The sequence below is a fragment of the Hyla sarda genome, unplaced genomic scaffold (genome assembly GCF_029499605.1).
Source record: "Hyla sarda isolate aHylSar1 unplaced genomic scaffold, aHylSar1.hap1 scaffold_214, whole genome shotgun sequence".
NCBI lineage: Eukaryota > Metazoa > Chordata > Amphibia > Anura > Hylidae > Hyla > Hyla sarda.
The window spans coordinates 136,714-156,857 of NW_026608806.1; the positions used below are offsets into that span (position 1 = coordinate 136,714).

Here is a 20,144-nt window from a genome sequence, read left to right on the forward strand (position 1 = left end):
AGTGTCCCCATGTACCTATACTGAGGACAGAGTGTCCTCATGTACCTATAGTGAGGATAGAGTGTCCTCATGTACCTATACTGAGGAAATAGTGTCCCCATGTACCTATAATGAGGATAGTGTCCCCATGTACCTATACTGAGGCTAGAGTGTCCTCATGTACCTATATTGAGGATAGAGTGTCCCCATGTACCTATACTGAGGATAGAGTGTCCCCATGTACCTATACTGAGGATAGAGTGTCCCCCATGTACCTATACTGAGGATAGAGTGTCCCAATGTACCTATACTGAGGATAGAGTGTCTCCATGTACCTATACTGAGGATAGAGTGTCCTCATGTACCTATACTGAGGATAGAGTGTCCACATGTACCTATACTGAGGATAGAGTGTCCCCATGTACCTATACTGAGGATAGAGTGTCCCCATGTACCTATAATGAGGATAGTGTCCCCATGTACCTATACTGAGGATAGAGTGTCCCCATGTACCTATACTGAGGATAGAGTGTCCCCATGTACCTATACTGAGGATAGAGTGTCCCCATGTACCTATACTGAGGATAGAGTGTCCTCATGTACCTATACTGAGGATAGAGTGTCCACACGTACCTATACTGAGGATAGTGTCCACATGTACCTATACTGAGGATAGAGTGTCCTCATAAACTTATACTGAGGATAGAGTGTCCACATGTACCTATACTGAGGATAGAGCGTCCACACGTACCTATACTGAGGATAGAGTGTCCACATGTACCTATACTGAGGATAGAGTGTCCTCATGAACTTATATTGAGGATAGAGTGTCCACATGTACCTATACTGAGGATAGAGTGTCCACATGAACTTATACTGAGGATAGAGTGTCCACATGTACCTATACTGAGGATAGAGTGTCCTCATGAACTTATACTGAGGATAGAGTGTCCACATGTACCTATACTGAGGATAGAGCGTCCACATGAACTTATACTGAGGATAGAGTGTCCACATGTACCTATACTGAGGATAGAGTGTCCTCATGAACTTATACTGAGGATAGAGTGTCCACATGTACCTATATTGAGGATAGAGTGTCCTCATGTACCTATACTGAGGATAGAGTGTCCACATGTACCTATACTGAGGATAGTGTCCTCATGAACTTATACTGAGGATAGAGTGTCCACATGTACCTATATTGAGGATAGAGTGTCCCCATGTACCTATACTGAGGATAGAGTGTCCCCATGTACCTATACTGAGGATAGAGTGTCCCCATGTACCTATACTGAGGATAGAGTGTCCCAATGTACCTATACTGAGGATAGAGTGTCTCCATGTACCTATACTGAGGATAGAGTGTCCTCATGTACCTATACTGAGGATAGAGTGTCTCCATGTACATATACTGAGGATAGAGTATCCCCATGTACCTATACTGAGGATAGAGTGTCCCCATGTACCTATAATGAGGATAGTGTCCCCATGTACCTATACTGAGGATAGAGTGTCCCCATGTACCTATACTGAGGATAGAGTGTCCCCCATGTACCTATACTGAGGATAGAGTGTCCCCATGTACCTATACTGAGGATAGAGTGTCCCCATGTACCTATACTGAGGATAGAGTGTCTCCATGTACCTATACTGAGGATAGAGTGTCCTCATGTACCTATACTGAGGATAGAGTGTCCTCATGTACCTATACTGAGGATAGAGTGTCCCCCATGTACCTATACTGAGGATAGAGTGTCCCCATGTACCTATACTGAGGATAGAGTGTCTCCATGTACCTATACTGAGGATAGAGTGTCCCCATGTACCTATACTGAGGAAAGAGTGTCCTCATGTACCTATACTGAGGATAGAGTGTCCCCATGTACCTATACTGAGGATAGAGTGTCCCCATGTACCTATACTGAGGATAGAGTGTCCCCATGTACCTATACTGAGGATAGAGTGTCTCCATGTACCTATACTGAGGATAGAGTGTCCTCATGTACCTATACTGAGGATAGAGTGTCCTCATGTACCTATACTGAGGATAGAGTGTCCCCATGTACCTATACTGAGGATAGAGTGTCCTCCTGTACCTATACTGAGGATAGAGTGTCCCCATGTACCTATACTGAGGATAGAGTGTCCCCATGTACCTATACTGAGGATAGAGTGTCCCCCATGTACCTATACTGAGGATAGAGTGTCCTCATGTACCTATACTGAGGATAGAGTGTCCTCATGTACCAATACTGAGGATAGAGTGTCCTCATGTACCTATACTGAGGATATAGTGTCCTCATGTACCTATACTGAGGATAGAGTGTCCTACTGTACCTATACTGAGGATAGAGTGTCCTCATGTACCTATACTGAGGATAGAGTGTCCTCATTTACCTATACTGAGGATAGAGTGTCCCCATGTACCTATAATGAGGATAGTGTCCCCATGTACCTATACTGAGGACAGAGTGTCCTCATGTACCTATAGTGAGGATAGAGTGTCCTCATGTACCTATACTGAGGAAATAGTGTCCCCATGTACCTATAATGAGGATAGTGTCCCCATGTACCTATACTGAGGCTAGAGTGTCCTCATGTACCTATATTGAGGATAGAGTGTCCCCATGTACCTATACTGAGGATAGAGTGTCCCCATGTACCTATACTGAGGATAGAGTGTCCCCATGTACCTATACTGAGGATAGAGTGTCCCCAATGTACCTATACTGAGGATAGAGTGTCTCCATGTACCTATACTGAGGATAGAGTGTCCTCATGTACCTATACTGAGGATAGAGTGTCTCCATGTACATATACTGAGGATAGAGTATCCCCATGTACCTATACTGAGGATAGAGTGTCCCCATGTACCTATAATGAGGATAGTGTCCCCATGTACCTATACTGAGGATAGAGTGTCCCCATGTACCTATACTGAGGATAGAGTGTCCCCATGTACCTATACTGAGGATAGAGTGTCCCCATGTACCTATACTGAGGATAGAGTGTCCCCATGTACCTATACTGAGGATAGAGTGTCCCCATGTACCTATACTGAGGATAGAGTGTCTCCATGTACCTATACTGAGGATAGAGTGTCCTCATGTACCTATACTGAGGATAGAGTGTCCTCATGTACCTATACTGAGGATAGAGTGTCCCCATGTACCTATACTGAGGATAGAGTGTCCCCATGTACCTATACTGAGGATAGAGTGTCCCAATGTACCTATACTGAGGATAGAGTGTCTCCATGTACCTATACTGAGGATAGAGTGTCCTCATGTACCTATACTGAGGATAGAGTGTCTCCATGTACATATACTGAGGATAGAGTATCCCCATGTACCTATACTGAGGATAGAGTGTCCCCATGTACCTATAATGAGGATAGTGTCCCCATGTACCTATACTGAGGATAGAGTGTCCCCATGTACCTATACTGAGGATAGAGTGTCCCCATGTACCTATACTGAGGATAGAGTGTCCCCATGTACCTATACTGAGGATAGAGTGTCCCCATGTACCTATACTGAGGATAGAGTGTCCCCATGTACCTATACTGAGGATAGAGTGTCTCCATGTACCTATACTGAGGATAGAGTGTCCTCATGTACCTATACTGAGGATAGAGTGTCCTCATGTACCTATACTGAGGATAGAGTGTCCCCATGTACCTATACTGAGGATAGAGTGTCCCCATGTACCTATACTGAGGATAGAGTGTCTCCATGTACCTATACTGAGGATAGAGTGTCCCCATGTACCTATACTGAGGAAAGAGTGTCCTCATGTACCTATACTGAGGATAGAGTGTCCCCATGTACCTATACTGAGGATAGAGTGTCCCCATGTACCTATACTGAGGATAGAGTGTCCCCATGTACCTATACTGAGGATAGAGTGTCTCCATGTACCTATACTGAGGATAGAGTGTCCTCATGTACCTATACTGAGGATAGAGTGTCCTCATGTACCTATACTGAGGATAGAGTGTCCCCATGTATCTATACTGAGGATAGAGTGTCCTCCTGTACCTATACTGAGGATAGAGTGTCCCCATGTACCTATACTGAGGATAGAGTGTCCCCATGTACCTATACTGAGGATAGAGTGTCCCCATGTACCTATACTGAGGATAGAGTGTCCTCATGTACCTATACTGAGGATAGAGTGTCCTCATGTACCAATACTGAGGATAGAGTGTCCTCATGTACCTATACTGAGGATATAGTGTCCTCATGTACCTATACTGAGGATAGAGTGTCCTACTGTACCTATACTGAGGATAGAGTGTCCTCATGTACCTATACTGAGGATAGAGTGTCCCCATGTACCTATAATGAGGATAGTGTCCCCATGTACCTATACTGAGGACAGAGTGTCCTCATGTACCTATAGTGAGGATAGAGTGTCCTCATGTACCTATACTGAGGAAATAGTGTCCCCATGTACCTATAATGAGGATAGTGTCCCCATGTACCTATACTGAGGCTAGAGTGTCCTCATGTACCTATATTGAGGATAGAGTGTCCCCATGTACCTATACTGAGGATAGAGTGTCCCCATGTACCTATACTGAGGATAGAGTGTCCCCATGTACCTATACTGAGGATAGAGTGTCCCAATGTACCTATACTGAGGATAGAGTGTCTCCATGTACCTATACTGAGGATAGAGTGTCCTCATGTACCTATACTGAGGATAGAGTGTCCACATGTACCTATACTGAGGATAGAGTATCCCCATGTACCTATACTGAGGATAGAGTGTCCCCATGTACCTATAATGAGGATAGTGTCCCCATGTACCTATACTGAGGATAGAGTGTCCCCATGTACCTATACTGAGGATAGAGTGTCCCCATGTACCTATACTGAGGATAGAGTGTCCCCATGTACCTATACTGAGGATAGAGTGTCCTCATGTACCTATACTGAGGATAGAGTGTCCACACGTACCTATACTGAGGATAGTGTCCACATGTACCTATACTGAGGATAGAGTGTCCTCATAAACTTATACTGAGGATAGAGTGTCCACATGTACCTATACTGAGGATAGAGCGTCCACACGTACCTATACTGAGGATAGAGTGTCCACATGTACCTATACTGAGGATAGAGTGTCCTCATGAACTTATATTGAGGATAGAGTGTCCACATGTACCTATACTGAGGATAGAGTGTCCACATGAACTTATACTGAGGATAGAGTGTCCACATGTACCTATACTGAGGATAGAGTGTCCTCATGAACTTATACTGAGGATAGAGTGTCCACATGTACCTATACTGAGGATAGAGCGTCCACATGAACTTATACTGAGGATAGAGTGTCCACATGTACCTATACTGAGGATAGAGTGTCCTCATGAACTTATACTGAGGATAGAGTGTCCACATGTACCTATATTGAGGATAGAGTGTCCTCATGTACCTATACTGAGGATAGAGTGTCCACATGTACCTATACTGAGGATAGTGTCCTCATGAACTTATACTGAGGATAGAGTGTCCACATGTACCTATATTGAGGATAGAGTGTCCCCATGTACCTATACTGAGGATAGAGTGTCCCCATGTACCTATACTGAGGATAGAGTGTCCCCATGTACCTATACTGAGGATAGAGTGTCCCAATGTACCTATACTGAGGATAGAGTGTCTCCATGTACCTATACTGAGGATAGAGTGTCCTCATGTACCTATACTGAGGATAGAGTGTCTCCATGTACATATACTGAGGATAGAGTATCCCCATGTACCTATACTGAGGATAGAGTGTCCCCATGTACCTATAATGAGGATAGTGTCCCCATGTACCTATACTGAGGATAGAGTGTCCCCATGTACCTATACTGAGGATAGAGTGTCCCCATGTACCTATACTGAGGATAGAGTGTCCCCATGTACCTATACTGAGGATAGAGTGTCCCCATGTACCTATACTGAGGATAGAGTGTCTCCATGTACCTATACTGAGGATAGAGTGTCCTCATGTACCTATACTGAGGATAGAGTGTCCTCATGTACCTATACTGAGGATAGAGTGTCCCCATGTACCTATACTGAGGATAGAGTGTCCCCATGTACCTATACTGAGGATAGAGTGTCTCCATGTACCTATACTGAGGATAGAGTGTCCCCATGTACCTATACTGAGGAAAGAGTGTCCTCATGTACCTATACTGAGGATAGAGTGTCCCCATGTACCTATACTGAGGATAGAGTGTCCCCATGTACCTATACTGAGGATAGAGTGTCCCCATGTACCTATACTGAGGATAGAGTGTCTCCATGTACCTATACTGAGGATAGAGTGTCCTCATGTACCTATACTGAGGATAGAGTGTCCTCATGTACCTATACTGAGGATAGAGTGTCCCCATGTACCTATACTGAGGATAGAGTGTCCTCCTGTACCTATACTGAGGATAGAGTGTCCCCATGTACCTATACTGAGGATAGAGTGTCCCCATGTACCTATACTGAGGATAGAGTGTCCCCATGTACCTATACTGAGGATAGAGTGTCCTCATGTACCTATACTGAGGATAGAGTGTCCTCATGTACCAATACTGAGGATAGAGTGTCCTCATGTACCTATACTGAGGATATAGTGTCCTCATGTACCTATACTGAGGATAGAGTGTCCTACTGTACCTATACTGAGGATAGAGTGTCCTCATGTACCTATACTGAGGATAGAGTGTCCTCATTTACCTATACTGAGGATAGAGTGTCCCCATGTACCTATAATGAGGATAGTGTCCCCATGTACCTATACTGAGGACAGAGTGTCCTCATGTACCTATAGTGAGGATAGAGTGTCCTCATGTACCTATACTGAGGAAATAGTGTCCCCATGTACCTATAATGAGGATAGTGTCCCCATGTACCTATACTGAGGCTAGAGTGTCCTCATGTACCTATATTGAGGATAGAGTGTCCCCATGTACCTATACTGAGGATAGAGTGTCCCCATGTACCTATACTGAGGATAGAGTGTCCCCATGTACCTATACTGAGGATAGAGTGTCCCAATGTACCTATACTGAGGATAGAGTGTCTCCATGTACCTATACTGAGGATAGAGTGTCCTCATGTACCTATACTGAGGATAGAGTGTCTCCATGTACATATACTGAGGATAGAGTATCCCCATGTACCTATACTGAGGATAGAGTGTCCCCATGTACCTATAATGAGGATAGTGTCCCCATGTACCTATACTGAGGATAGAGTGTCCCCATGTACCTATACTGAGGATAGAGTGTCCCCATGTACCTATACTGAGGATAGAGTGTCCCCATGTACCTATACTGAGGATAGAGTGTCCCCATGTACCTATACTGAGGATAGAGTGTCCCCATGTACCTATACTGAGGATAGAGTGTCTCCATGTACCTATACTGAGGATAGAGTGTCCTCATGTACCTATACTGAGGATAGAGTGTCCTCATGTACCTATACTGAGGATAGAGTGTCCCCATGTACCTATACTGAGGATAGAGTGTCCCCATGTACCTATACTGAGGATAGAGTGTCTCCATGTACCTATACTGAGGATAGAGTGTCCCCATGTACCTATACTGAGGAAAGAGTGTCCTCATGTACCTATACTGAGGATAGAGTGTCCCCATGTACCTATACTGAGGATAGAGTGTCCCCATGTACCTATACTGAGGATAGAGTGTCCCCATGTACCTATACTGAGGATAGAGTGTCTCCATGTACCTATACTGAGGATAGAGTGTCCTCATGTACCTATACTGAGGATAGAGTGTCCTCATGTACCTATACTGAGGATAGAGTGTCCCCATGTACCTATACTGAGGATAGAGTGTCCTCCTGTACCTATACTGAGGATAGAGTGTCCCCATGTACCTATACTGAGGATAGAGTGTCCCCATGTACCTATACTGAGGATAGAGTGTCCCCATGTACCTATACTGAGGATAGAGTGTCCTCATGTACCTATACTGAGGATAGAGTGTCCTCATGTACCAATACTGAGGATAGAGTGTCCTCATGTACCTATACTGAGGATATAGTGTCCTCATGTACCTATACTGAGGATAGAGTGTCCTACTGTACCTATACTGAGGATAGAGTGTCCTCATGTACCTATACTGAGGATAGAGTGTCCTCATTTACCTATACTGAGGATAGAGTGTCCCCATGTACCTATAATGAGGATAGTGTCCCCATGTACCTATACTGAGGACAGAGTGTCCTCATGTACCTATAGTGAGGAAATAGTGTCCCCATGTACCTATAATGAGGATAGTGTCCCCATGTACCTATACTGAGGCTAGAGTGTCCTCATGTACCTATAGTGAGGATAGAGTGTCTTCATGTACCTATAGTGAGGATAGAGTGTCTTCATGTACCTATACTGAGGATAGAGTGTACTCATGTACTTATACTGAGGATAGAGTGTCCTCATGTACCTATACTGAGGATAGAGTGTCCCCATGTACCTATACTGAGGATAGAGTGTCCCCATGTACTTATACTGAGGATAGAGTGTCCTCATGTACCTATACTGAGGATAGAGTGTCCTCCTGTACCTATACTGAGGATAGAGTGTCTCCATGTACATATACTGAGGATAGAGTGTCCTCATGTACCTATAGTGAGGATAGAGTGTCTTCATGTACCTATACTGAGGATAGAGTGTCCCCATGTACCTATACTGAGGATAGAGTGTCCTCATGTACCTATACTGAGGATAGAGTGTCCACATGTACCTATACTGAGGATAGAGTGTCCTCATGAACTTATACTGAGGATAGAGTGTCCACATGTACCTATACTGAGGATAGAGTGTCCTCATGTACCTATACTGAGGATAGAGTGTCCTCATGTACCTATACTGAGGATAGAGTGTCCCCATGTACCTATACTGAGGATAGAGTGTCCTCCTGTACCTATACTGAGGATAGAGTGTCCCCATGTACCTATACTGAGGATAGAGTGTCCCCATGTACCTATACTGAGGATAGAGTGTCCCCATGTACCTATACTGAGGATAGAGTGTCCTCATGTACCTATACTGAGGATAGAGTGTCCTCATGTACCAATACTGAGGATAGAGTGTCCTCATGTACCTATACTGAGGATATAGTGTCCTCATGTACCTATACTGAGGATAGAGTGTCCTACTGTACCTATACTGAGGATAGAGTGTCCTCATGTACCTATACTGAGGATAGAGTGTCCTCATTTACCTATACTGAGGATAGAGTGTCCCCATGTACCTATAATGAGGATAGTGTCCCCATGTACCTATACTGAGGACAGAGTGTCCTCATGTACCTATAGTGAGGATAGAGTGTCCTCATGTACCTATACTGAGGAAATAGTGTCCCCATGTACCTATAATGAGGATAGTGTCCCCATGTACCTATACTGAGGATAGAGTGTCCTCATGTACCTATAGTGAGGATAGAGTGTCTTCATGTACCTATAGTGAGGATAGAGTGTCTTCATGTACCTATACTGAGGACAGAGTGTACTCATGTACTTATACTGAGGATAGAGTGTCCTCATGTACCTATACTGAGGATAGAGTGTCTCCATGTACATATACTGAGGATAGAGTGTCCTCATGTACCTATAGTGAGGATAGAGTGTCTTCATGTACCTATACTGAGGATAGAGTGTCCCCATGTACCTATACTGAGGATAGAGTGTCCTCATGTACCTATACTGAGGATAGAGTGTCCACATGTACCTATACTGAGGATAGAGTGTCCTCATGAACTTATACTGAGGATAGAGTGTCCACATGTACCTATACTGAGGATAGAGTGTCCTCATGAACTTATACTGAGGATAGAGTGTCCACATGTACCTATATTGAGCATAGAGTGTACTCATGTACCTATTCTGAGGATAGAGTGTCCTACTGTACCTATACTGAGGATAGTGTCCTCATGAACTTATACTGAGGATAGAGTGTCCACATGTACCTATACTGAGGATAGAGTGTCTCCATGTACATAAACTGAGGATAGAGTGTCCTCGTGTACCTATAGTGAGGATAGAGTGTCTTCATGTACCTATACTGAGGATAGAGTGTACTCATGTACTTATACTGAGGATAGAGTGTCCTCATGTACCTATACTGAGGATAGAGTGTCTCCATGTACATATACTGAGGATAGAGTGTCCTCATGTACCTATAGTGAGGATAGAGTGTCTTCATGTACCTATACTGAGGATAGAGTGTACTCATGTACTTATACTGAGGATAGAGTGTCCTCATGTACTTATACTGAGGATAGAGTGTCCCCATGTACCGATACTGAGGATAGAGTGTCCCCATGTACCTATACTGAGGATAGAGTGTCCTCATGTACCTATACTGAGGATAGAGTGTCCTCATGTACCTATACTGAGGATAGAGTGTACTCATGTACTTATACTGAGGATAGAGTGTCCTCATGTACTTATACTGAGGATAGAGTGTCCTCATTTACCTATACTGAGGATAGAGTGTCCACATGTACCTATACTGAGGATAGAGTGTCCCCATGTACCTATACTGAGGATAGAGTGTCCTCATGTACCTATACTGAGGATAGAGTGTCCTCATGTACCTATACTGAGGATAGAGTGTCCTCATGTACCTATTCTGAGGATAGAGTGTCCTCATGTACTTATACTGAGGATAGAGTGTCCCCATGTACCTATACTGAGGATAGAGTGTCCCCATGTACCTATACTGAGGATAGAGTGTCCTCATGTACCTATACTGAGGATAGAGTGTCCTCATGTACCTATTCTGAGGATAGAGTGTCCTCATGTACCTATACTGAGGATAGAGTGTCCCCATGTACCTATACTGAGGATAGAGTGTCCCCATGTACCTATAGTGAGGATAGAGTGTCCCCATGTACCTATACTGAGGATAGAGTGTCCTCATGTACCTATACTGAAGATAGAGTGTCCTCATGTACCTATACTGAAGATAGAGTGTCCTCATGTACTTATGCTGAGGATAGAGTGTACTCATCTACTTATACTGAGGATAGAGTGTCTTCATGTACCTATACTGAGGATAGAGTGTACTCATGTACTTATGCTGAGGATAGAGTGTCCTCATGTACTTATACTGAGGATAGAGTGTACTCATCTACTTATACTGAGGATAGAGTGTACTCATCTACTTATACTGAGGATAGAGTGTCCCCATGTACCTATACTGAGGATAGAGTGTCCTCATGTACCTATACTTAGGATAGAGTGTCCTCATGTACCTATACTGAGGATAGAGTGTCCTCATGTACCTATACTGAGGATAGAGTGTCCCCATGTACTTATACTGAGGATAGAGTGTCCTCATGTACCTATACTGAGGATAGAGTGTCCTCATGTACCTATACTGAGGATAGAGTGTCCCCATGTACCTATACTGAGGATAGAGTGTCCCCATGTACCTATAATGAGGATAGAGTGTCTTCATGTACCTATACTGAGGATAGAGTGTCCCCATGTACCTATACTGAGGATAGAGTGTCCCCATGTACCTATACTGAAGATAGTGTCCCCATATACCTATACTGAGGATAGAGTGTCCTCATGTACCTGTACTGAAGATAGTGTCCCCATATACCTATACTGAGGATAGAGTGTCCTCATGTACCTGTACTGAAGATAGTGTCCCCATGTACCTATACTGAGGATAGAGTGTCCTCATGTACCTATACTGAAGATAGTGTCCCCATGTACCTATAGTGAGGATAGAGTGTCCCCATGTACCTATACTGAGGATAGAGTGTCCCCATGTACCTATACTGAGGATAGAGTGTCCCCATGTACCTATACTGAAGATAGTGTCCCCATATACCTATACTGAGGATAGAGTGTCCCCATGTACCTGTACTGAAGATAGTGTCCCCATATACCTATACTGAGGATAGAGTGTCCTCATGTACCTGTACTGAAGATAGTGTCCCCATGTACCTATACTGAGGATAGAGTGCCCCCATGTACCTATACTGAGGATAGAGTGTCCCCATGTACCTATACTGAAGATAGTGTCCCCATATACCTATACTGAGGATAGAGTGTCCCCATGTACCTGTACTGAAGATAGTGTCCCCATATACCTATACTGAGGATAGAGTGTCCTCATGTACCTGTACTGAAGATAGTGTCCCCATGTACCTATACTGAGGATAGAGTGTCCTCATGTACCTATACTGAAGATAGTGTCCCCATGTACCTATAGTGAGGATAGAGTGTCCCCATGTACCTATACTGAGGATAGAGTGTCCCCATGTACCTATACTGAGGATAGAGTGTCCTCATGTACCTATAATGAGGATAGAGTGTCCACATGTACCTATACTGAGGATAGAGTGTCCTCATGTACCTATACTGAAGATAGTGTCCCCATGTACCTATACTGAGGATAGAGTGTCTTCATGTACCTATACTGAGGATAGAGTGTACTCATGTACTTATGCTGAGGATAGAGTGTCCTCATGTACTTATACTGAGGATAGAGTGTACTCATCTACTTATACTGAGGATAGAGTGTACTCATCTACTTATACTGAGGATAGAGTGTCCCCATGTACCTATAGTGAGGATAGAGTGTCCCCATGTACCTATACTGAGGATAGAGTGTCCTCATGTACCTATACTGAAGATAGAGTGTCCTCATGTACCTATACTGAAGATAGAGTGTCCTCATGTACTTATGCTGAGGATAGAGTGTACTCATCTACTTATACTGAGGATAGAGTGTCTTCATGTACCTATACTGAGGATAGAGTGTACTCATGTACTTATGCTGAGGATAGAGTGTCCTCATGTACTTATACTGAGGATAGAGTGTACTCATCTACTTATACTGAGGATAGAGTGTACTCATCTACTTATACTGAGGATAGAGTGTCCCCATGTACCTATACTGAGGATAGAGTGTCCTCATGTACCTATACTGAGGATAGAGTGTCCTCATGTACCTATACTGAGGATAGAGTGTCCTCATGTACCTATACTGAGGATAGAGTGTCCCCATGTACTTATACTGAGGATAGAGTGTCCTCATGTACCTATACTGAGGATAGAGTGTCCTCATGTACCTATACTGAGGATAGAGTGTCCCCATGTACCTATACTGAGGATAGAGTGTCCCCATGTACCTATAATGAGGATAGAGTGTCTTCATGTACCTATACTGAGGATAGAGTGTCCCCATGTACCTATACTGAGGATAGAGTGTCCTCATGTACCTATACTGAGGATAGAGTGTCCCCATGTACCTATACTGAGGATAGAGTGTCCCCATGTACCTATACTGAAGATAGTGTCCCCATATACCTATACTGAGGATAGAGTGTCCTCATGTACCTGTACTGAAGATAGTGTCCCCATGTACCTATACTGAGGATAGAGTGTCCTCATGTACCTATACTGAAGATAGTGTCCCCATGTACCTATAGTGAGGATAGAGTGTCCCCATGTACCTATACTGAGGATAGAGTGTCCCCATGTACCTATACTGAGGATAGAGTGTCCCCATGTACCTATACTGAAGATAGTGTCCCCATATACCTATACTGAGGATAGAGTGTCCCCATGTACCTGTACTGAAGATAGTGTCCCCATATACCTATACTGAGGATAGAGTGTCCTCATGTACCTGTACTGAAGATAGTGTCCCCATGTACCTATACTGAGGATAGAGTGTCCCCATATACCTATACTGAGGATAGAGTGTCCCCATGTACCTATACTGAAGATAGTGTCCCCATATACCTATACTGAGGATAGAGTGTCCCCATGTACCTGTACTGAAGATAGTGTCCCCATATACCTATACTGAGGATAGAGTGTCCTCATGTACCTGTACTGAAGATAGTGTCCCCATGTACCTATACTGAGGATAGAGTGTCCTCATGTACCTATACTGAAGATAGTGTCCCCATGTACCTATAGTGAGGATAGAGTGTCCCCATGTACCTATACTGAGGATAGAGTGTCCCCATGTACCTATACTGAGGATAGAGTGTCCTCATGTACCTATAATGAGGATAGAGTGTCCACATGTACCTATACTGAGGATAGAGTGTCCTCATGTACCTATACTGAAGATAGTGTCCCCATGTACCTATACTGAGGATAGAGTGTCCCCATGTACCTATACTGAGGATAGAGTGTCCACATGTACCTATACTGAAGATAGTGTCCCCATGTACCTATACTGAGGATAGAGTGTCCTCATGTACCTATACTGAGGATAGAGTGTACTCATGTACCTATACTGAGGATAGAGTGTCCCCATGTACCTATACTGAGGATAGAGTGTCCTCATGTACCTATACTGAGGATAGAGTGTCCCCATGTACCTATACTGAGGATAGAGTGTCCTCATGTACCTATACTGAAGATAGTGTCCCCATGTACCTATAGTGAGGATAGAGTGTCCTCATGTACCTATACTGAGGATAGAGTGTACTCATGTACCTATACTGAGGATAGAGTGTCCCCATGTACCTATACTGAGGATAGAGTGTCCTCATGTACCTATACTGAGGATAGAGTGTCCCCATGTACCTATACTGAGGATAGAGTGTCCCCATGTACCTATACTGAGGATAGAGTGTCCTCATGTACCTATAGTGAGGATAGAGTGCCCCCATGTACCTATACTGAAGATAGAGTGTCCTCATGTACCTATACTGAGGATATAGTGTCCTCATGTACCTATACTGAAGATAGTGTCCCCATGTACCTATAGTGAGGATAGAGTGTCCTCATGTACCTATACTGAGGATAGAGTGTCCCCATGTACCTATACTGAGGATAGAGTGTCCCCATGTACCTATACTGAGGATAGAGTGTCCTCAGGTACCTATACTGAGGATAGAGTGTCCTCATGTACCTATACTGAGGATAGAGTGTCCTCATGTACCTATACTGAGGATAGAGTGTCTCCATGTACCTATACTGAGGATAGTGTGCCCCCATGTACCTATACTGAGGATAGAGTGTCCTCAGGTACCTATACTGAAGATAGAGTGTCTCCATGTACATATACTGAGGATAGAGTGTCCTCAGGTACCTATACTGAAGATAGAGTGTCTCCATGTACATATACTGAGGATAGAGTGTCCCCATGTACCTATACTGAGGATAGAGTGTCCTCATGTACCTATACTGAGGATAGAGTGTCCTCATGTACCTATACTGAAGATAGTGTCCCCATGTACCTATACTGAGGATAGAGTGTCCTCATGTACCTACAGTGAGGATAGAGTGCCCCCATGTACCTATACTGAGGATAGAGTGTCCTCATGTACCTATACTGAGGATAGAGTGTCCTCATGTACCTACAGTGAGGATAGAGTGCCCCCATGTACCTATACTGAGGATAGAGTGTCCTCGTGTACCTATAGTGAGGATAGAGTGCCCCCATGTACCTATACTGAGGATAGAGTGTCCTCAGGTACCTATACTGAAGATAGTGTCCCCATGTACCTATACTGAGGATAGAGTGTCCCCATGTACCTATACTGAGGATAGAGTGTCCTCATGTACCTATAGTGAGGATAGAGTGCCCCCATGCACCTATACTGAGGATAGAGTGTCCTCATGTACCTATACTGAGGATAGAGTGTCCTCATGTACCTATAGTGAGGATAGAGTGCCCCCATGTACCTATACTGAGGATAGAGTGTCCTCATGTACCTATACTGAGGATAGAGTGTCCCCATGTACTTATACTGAGGATAGAGTGTCCTCATGTACCTATACTGAGGATAGAGTGTCCTCATGTACCTATACTGAGGATAGAGTGTCCCCATGTACCTATACTGAGGATAGAGTGTCCCCATGTACCTATAATGAGGATAGAGTGTCTTCATGTACCTATACTGAGGATAGAGTGTCCCCATGTACCTATACTGAGGATAGAGTGTCCCCATGTACCTATACTGAAGATAGTGTCCCCATATACCTATACTGAGGATAGAGTGTCCTCATGTACCTGTACTGAAGATAGTGTCCCCATATACCTATACTGAGGATAGAGTGTCCTCATGTACCTGTACTGAAGATAGTGTCCCCATGTACCTATACTGAGGATAGAGTGTCCTCATGTACCTATACTGAAGATAGTGTCCCCATGTACCTATAGTGAGGATAGAGTGTCCCCATGTACCTATACTGAGGATAGAGTGTCCCCATGTACCTATACTGAGGATAGAGTGTCCCCATGTACCTATACTGAAGATAGTGTCCCCATATACCTATACTGAGGATAGAGTGTCCCCATGTACCTGTACTGAAGATAGTGTCCCCATATACCTATACTGAGGATAGAGTGTCCTCATGTACCTGTACTGAAGATAGTGTCCCCATGTACCTATACTGAGGATAGAGTGCCCCCATGTACCTATACTGAGGATAGAGTGTCCCCATGTACCTATACTGAAGATAGTGTCCCCATATACCTATACTGAGGATAGAGTGTCCCCATGTACCTGTACTGAAGATAGTGTCCCCATATACCTATACTGAGGATAGAGTGTCCTCATGTACCTGTACTGAAGATAGTGTCCCCATGTACCTATACTGAGGATAGAGTGTCCTCATGTACCTATACTGAAGATAGTGTCCCCATGTACCTATAGTGAGGATAGAGTGTCCCCATGTACCTATACTGAGGATAGAGTGTCCCCATGTACCTATACTGAGGATAGAGTGTCCTCATGTACCTATAATGAGGATAGAGTGTCCACATGTACCTATACTGAGGATAGAGTGTCCTCATGTACCTATACTGAAGATAGTGTCCCCATGTACCTATACTGAGGATAGAGTGTCTTCATGTACCTATACTGAGGATAGAGTGTACTCATGTACTTATGCTGAGGATAGAGTGTCCTCATGTACTTATACTGAGGATAGAGTGTACTCATCTACTTATACTGAGGATAGAGTGTACTCATCTACTTATACTGAGGATAGAGTGTCCCCATGTACCTATAGTGAGGATAGAGTGTCCCCATGTACCTATACTGAGGATAGAGTGTCCTCATGTACCTATACTGAAGATAGAGTGTCCTCATGTACCTATACTGAAGATAGAGTGTCCTCATGTACTTATGCTGAGGATAGAGTGTACTCATCTACTTATACTGAGGATAGAGTGTCTTCATGTACCTATACTGAGGATAGAGTGTACTCATGTACTTATGCTGAGGATAGAGTGTCCTCATGTACTTATACTGAGGATAGAGTGTACTCATCTACTTATACTGAGGATAGAGTGTACTCATCTACTTATACTGAGGATAGAGTGTCCCCATGTACCTATACTGAGGATAGAGTGTCCTCATGTACCTATACTGAGGATAGAGTGTCCTCATGTACCTATACTGAGGATAGAGTGTCCTCATGTACCTATACTGAGGATAGAGTGTCCCCATGTACTTATACTGAGGATAGAGTGTCCTCATGTACCTATACTGAGGATAGAGTGTCCTCATGTACCTATACTGAGGATAGAGTGTCCCCATGTACCTATACTGAGGATAGAGTGTCCCCATGTACCTATAATGAGGATAGAGTGTCTTCATGTACCTATACTGAGGATAGAGTGTCCCCATGTACCTATACTGAGGATAGAGTGTCCTCATGTACCTATACTGAGGATAGAGTGTCCCCATGTACCTATACTGAGGATAGAGTGTCCCCATGTACCTATACTGAAGATAGTGTCCCCATATACCTATACTGAGGATAGAGTGTCCTCATGTACCTGTACTGAAGATAGTGTCCCCATATACCTATACTGAGGATAGAGTGTCCTCATGTACCTGTACTGAAGATAGTGTCCCCATGTACCTATACTGAGGATAGAGTGTCCTCATGTACCTATACTGAAGATAGTGTCCCCATGTACCTATAGTGAGGATAGAGTGTCCCCATGTACCTATACTGAGGATAGAGTGTCCCCATGTACCTATACTGAGGATAGAGTGTCCCCATGTACCTATACTGAAGATAGTGTCCCCATATACCTATACTGAGGATAGAGTGTCCCCATGTACCTGTACTGAAGATAGTGTCCCCATATACCTATACTGAGGATAGAGTGTCCTCATGTACCTGTACTGAAGATAGTGTCCCCATGTACCTATACTGAGGATAGAGTGTCCCCATATACCTATACTGAGGATAGAGTGTCCCCATGTACCTATACTGAAGATAGTGTCCCCATATACCTATACTGAGGATAGAGTGTCCCCATGTACCTGTACTGAAGATAGTGTCCCCATATACCTATACTGAGGATAGAGTGTCCTCATGTACCTGTACTGAAGATAGTGTCCCCATGTACCTATACTGAGGATAGAGTGTCCTCATGTACCTATACTGAAGATAGTGTCCCCATGTACCTATAGTGAGGATAGAGTGTCCCCATGTACCTATACTGAGGATAGAGTGTCCCCATGTACCTATACTGAGGATAGAGTGTCCTCATGTACCTATAATGAGGATAGAGTGTCCACATGTACCTATACTGAGGATAGAGTGTCCTCATGTACCTATACTGAAGATAGTGTCCCCATGTACCTATACTGAGGATAGAGTGTCCCCATGTACCTATACTGAGGATAGAGTGTCCACATGTACCTATACTGAAGATAGTGTCCCCATGTACCTATACTGAGGATAGAGTGTCCTCATGTACCTATACTGAGGATAGAGTGTACTCATGTACCTATACTGAGGATAGAGTGTCCCCATGTACCTATACTGAGGATAGAGTGTCCTCATGTACCTATACTGAGGATAGAGTGTCCCCATGTACCTATACTGAGGATAGAGTGTCCTCATGTACCTATACTGAAGATAGTGTCCCCATGTACCTATAGTGAGGATAGAGTGTCCTCATGTACCTATACTGAGGATAGAGTGTACTCATGTACCTATACTGAGGATAGAGTGTCCCCATGTACCTATACTGAGGATAGAGTGTCCTCATGTACCTATACTGAGGATAGAGTGTCCCCATGTACCTATACTGAGGATAGAGTGTCCCCATGTACCTATACTGAGGATAGAGTGTCCTCATGTACCTATAGTGAGGATAGAGTGCCCCCATGTACCTATACTGAAGATAGAGTGTCCTCATGTACCTATACTGAGGATATAGTGTCCTCATGTACCTATACTGAAGATAGTGTCCCCATGTACCTATAGTGAGGATAGAGTGTCCTCATGTACCTATACTGAGGATAGAGTGTCCCCATGTACCTATACTGAGGATAGAGTGTCCCCATGTACCTATACTGAGGATAGAGTGTCCTCAGGTACCTATACTGAGGATAGAGTGTCCTCATGTACCTATACTGAGGATAGAGTGTCCTCATGTACCTATACTGAGGATAGAGTGTCTCCATGTACCTATACTGAGGATAGTGTGCCCCCATGTACCTATACTGAGGATAGAGTGTCCTCAGGTACCTATACTGAAGATAGAGTGTCTCCATGTACATATACTGAGGATAGAGTGTCCTCAGGTACCTATACTGAAGATAGAGTGTCTCCATGTACATATACTGAGGATAGAGTGTCCCCATGTACCTATACTGAGGATAGAGTGTCCTCATGTACCTATACTGAGGATAGAGTGTCCTCATGTACCTATACTGAAGATAGTGTCCCCATGTACCTATACTGAGGATAGAGTGTCCTCATGTACCTACAGTGAGGATAGAGTGCCCCCATGTACCTATACTGAGGATAGAGTGTCCTCATGTACCTATACTGAGGATAGAGTGTCCTCATGTACCTACAGTGAGGATAGAGTGCCCCCATGTACCTATACTGAGGATAGAGTGTCCTCGTGTACCTATAGTGAGGATAGAGTGCCCCCATGTACCTATACTGAGGATAGAGTGTCCTCAGGTACCTATACTGAAGATAGTGTCCCCATGTACCTATACTGAGGATAGAGTGTCCCCATGTACCTATACTGAGGATAGAGTGTCCTCATGTACCTATAGTGAGGATAGAGTGCCCCCATGCACCTATACTGAGGATAGAGTGTCCTCATGTACCTATACTGAGGATAGAGTGTCCTCATGTACCTATAGTGAGGATAGAGTGCCCCCATGTACCTAT

The 20,144-nt window shown here is 43.9% G+C and overlaps 1 protein-coding gene across 4 annotated transcripts in view; it reads left to right on the forward strand.

Annotated features, from left to right (window-relative positions):
• DCHS1 (dachsous cadherin-related 1) overlaps nucleotides 1–20,144 on the forward strand; it is a 114,640-nt gene that overhangs the window by 52,582 nt on the left and 41,914 nt on the right. The gene's annotated exons all lie outside the window — the stretch shown is intronic.